Source organism: Arachis ipaensis, chromosome B10, assembly GCF_000816755.2.
Source record: "Arachis ipaensis cultivar K30076 chromosome B10, Araip1.1, whole genome shotgun sequence".
In the NCBI taxonomy this organism is placed as follows: domain Eukaryota; kingdom Viridiplantae; phylum Streptophyta; class Magnoliopsida; order Fabales; family Fabaceae; genus Arachis; species Arachis ipaensis.
In genome coordinates this window covers 39021218-39024523 of record NC_029794.2, presented here as the reverse complement: position 1 = coordinate 39024523, position 3306 = coordinate 39021218, and positions in this window count along the sequence as shown.

Here is a 3306-nt window from a genome sequence, read left to right as displayed (position 1 = left end):
AAATTAGAATAAAAATACTGGGAGTATGAATCCCAGGTCGTCTCCCAACGAGTTGACAAAAAGGGTGTTATCTTATTAATCAGGAATTTTCTGGGGAATTTTGAGTTTGGGCAATGGGCAAATAAATGATTGTAAATTAAAGCAATGAAAATTAAAAGAGATTTATATTATTCAAAATAAAAAGCCTTGACTGGGGGAATGATTAATTGGAAGTTCTATCCTTGTTAGAATTCTCTCAAGTGTAGTATAAAGAGGTTGTTGTTTTTACTTAGTTAACCCTTACTAAATAAAGGAAAGTCAAGTGATTGAGCTAACTCTTATTCGCAGATCCTAGTCCTCTCCCTTGGGAAGGTCTAGCGTTAGTAAATAGAGAATTAGCCAATAACTTCCAATTTAACTAATCACTTGAGCATTCCAACTCAAGTGTCTCCTCTTAATCAACTCCCTTGTCAAGTTGGGAGTCTACTCCATCAACATGGATACCATCTTCGTTGTTGGGAGTAGGAAATAGAAAAGAGACATGATAGACAATAACTACAAATTAATTAAAAATAAAAGTAATCCTTTGCATTAATAAATTCTAAAAACAATCCAATTGTAACTCTAAACAGGAATTAAGAATATGGAATAATAAGGGAATAAGAAAACAAACTAGAATAGTAACTTCAACGGAGGTGATGACTCTTCAATATCCAAAGCGAAAGCATAAAACTATAAAACTATAAATGTAAAGAAAATCTAGAGGAAGAGTAGTTTTTTCTCTCTAGATTCAGATCTAAAACTAAAACTATGCTAATGAGAATGTGTGTTGAGTCTCTGCATGTTCCCTGACTCTAGTCTGTGTTTCTGGGCCGGAAACTGGGTCAAAACTCGGCCCGAAATCGCCCCCATCATTTTTTGTTATTTCTACAGATCGCGCATGTTACGCGTACGCGTCAGTTACGCGTACGCGTCATCTATGCGCACGCATCTTTGTGCAAACTCCAATCCATGCGTACGCGTCAGGCACGCGCACGCGTCACTGCAAATTTCTCCATATCGCGCGCTCGCGTGAGCCATGCGTGTGCGTCGATGCTCACTGGTTATCTCCTTAGTTTCTTGTGTTCCTTCCATTTTTGCAAGCTTCATCTCTATTCTCCAAGCCATTCCTGCCCTATAAAGCCTAAAACACTTAACACACGGATCACGGCATCGAATGGTATGAAGGAGAATTAAAATACACAAATTAAAGACTTCTAGGAAGCAAGTTTTCAACCATAGAACAAAACTAGGAAGGAATTGTAATATCATGCAACTCATATGAATAAGTGGGTAAGGACTTGATAAAAACCACTCAATTGAACACAAGATAAACCATAAAATAGTAGTTTATCAGTGTTGTACATTCATATATCAAAAAAATATATGAAAATATATTAAAATTTAACTCATGAACACAGAAACATAAAATTGCATCACCAATTTATGATAGAAAACTTAATATGATAGAAAACTTAATGTGATCAATGAGTAGAGTTAAATTGAATAAAAAAAAACTCAAAGCCCAAAAAACCAAACATCAAAGCAGAAGTAGAGTGAAGTTAATGGAAATGCCTCTATTTGTTTAATTTACACAAATTAAAAACTTTCACAAACAACTAATTAAGCATGAAAGAATTTACAATACAGAAAAAGCTATGAACATAGTAACATATTGGCTAGGGAAATAATAACTATGAAATAATAAACCTGCTTGCAAATAAAAAAAAAAATAAAACTTCAGTTGAATCTAACATAGTAACATATTGGCTAGGGAATAATAACTAGTTTTTTTAATGAAAGTTGCATGGTGCGATTGTATTCTTCATTTGCAGAGGATGAGTAATGCATGCAGTGTTGTGGGATTGATGAGATTGATAAACAACACGTTCATTATTAAGATGATTTTCATCACGATGATCAACATAATCTTTTTTTTCTGGAGAACGTTATGCCACAAATTTCACACCTATAGAGTGACGACATGATGAACCACAATCTTTGGAGAATGAAGAGCAACCACCAATTCAATTGCAAACAACACATGTACTATTAGCTAGGTTGTTTTGAATGAGAAAATAATGGAGGTTAAAATTGTAAGTGACAAATATTTTTCTGTAGACAACTAAAATTTATGTAATTATTTTTTTTTACATAATAAATTCTTTGACTCACTCAAGTTTTTTTTTAAACACAAATTTTACTAACAAAATTTCTAAACTAATGAACACACTCAAGAACAAGAATACTCTTGAATTTAATTTTTGAAAAATTAAAAATGACACACCAAAAACACAAACACATCTAATATTAACATGAATAATATGAACACATCTAAATTACATTAATATTTCAAATTCCAAATTAAAAGAGTGTTGAAAATCAGATATTTGATGTAGAATCGTAAATATGCCCAAGACACATTTAAAATAACAAACAAAAAGTATAACGCCTTTAAAACAAATTCAAAACTCATCGTTTGATTACACAAATCTTATACGAAAATATTCAGAAACACAAACACATCCACAATTAATTAGACAATATAAACACATCCGAAATTATGCACATCCAAATTATATTTATATTATAAAAACTCCGCAAATCATACAAAATTATGCAAGCAGAAATATCAGAGACGGAGAAGGAGAACGACGCAGGGGAGGAGACCAGAGACGGGAGAGGCGCATCGAAGAAGGAGGCACAGGGCGAGGGGGTGCGCGGCGCGGGGGAGGAGCACGTCGCCCGGGGTGGTGCATGTCACCAAGGAGAAACACGTCATCGAAGGAGGAGATCGTCGCGGGAGAAATACGGTGCAGGAGAAGAGGAACACAGCAACAGATGAGGAGCGCTGCAGCTCTAGATTTTTACGGAGAGAAAGTTTTACTAGTGAAAATTTGATTTCGAATATTTAGAGTTTTTTTTTTTTTTTAGATTTGTAAATCTTTTTAGATGTGTTTGTTTTAGTGTTTTTTTTAATTAATATAAAAAAGGATCGAATAAAAGACTAATTTCAAAAATACCTAGTTGAATTGGTTTTGTCGATTCTTTAATGTTGGGCCTAAGCTAAAACTTGATTTTGGGCCTAACCAAAAACTTGTAACACTAGTTTTGGGCTTTGTACAAAACATGAACACTTACTAATTTAAAAATTGATGGTAATTTTATTAGTGTTTGATGAATAAATATGTTTATGCAAGATTGGGTTTCGCCCCTATCCCCATAATCCATAATCACGCTATAAAATATAAAAAATGTTATTCGAATATTAAAATCAGTTATTAAAGT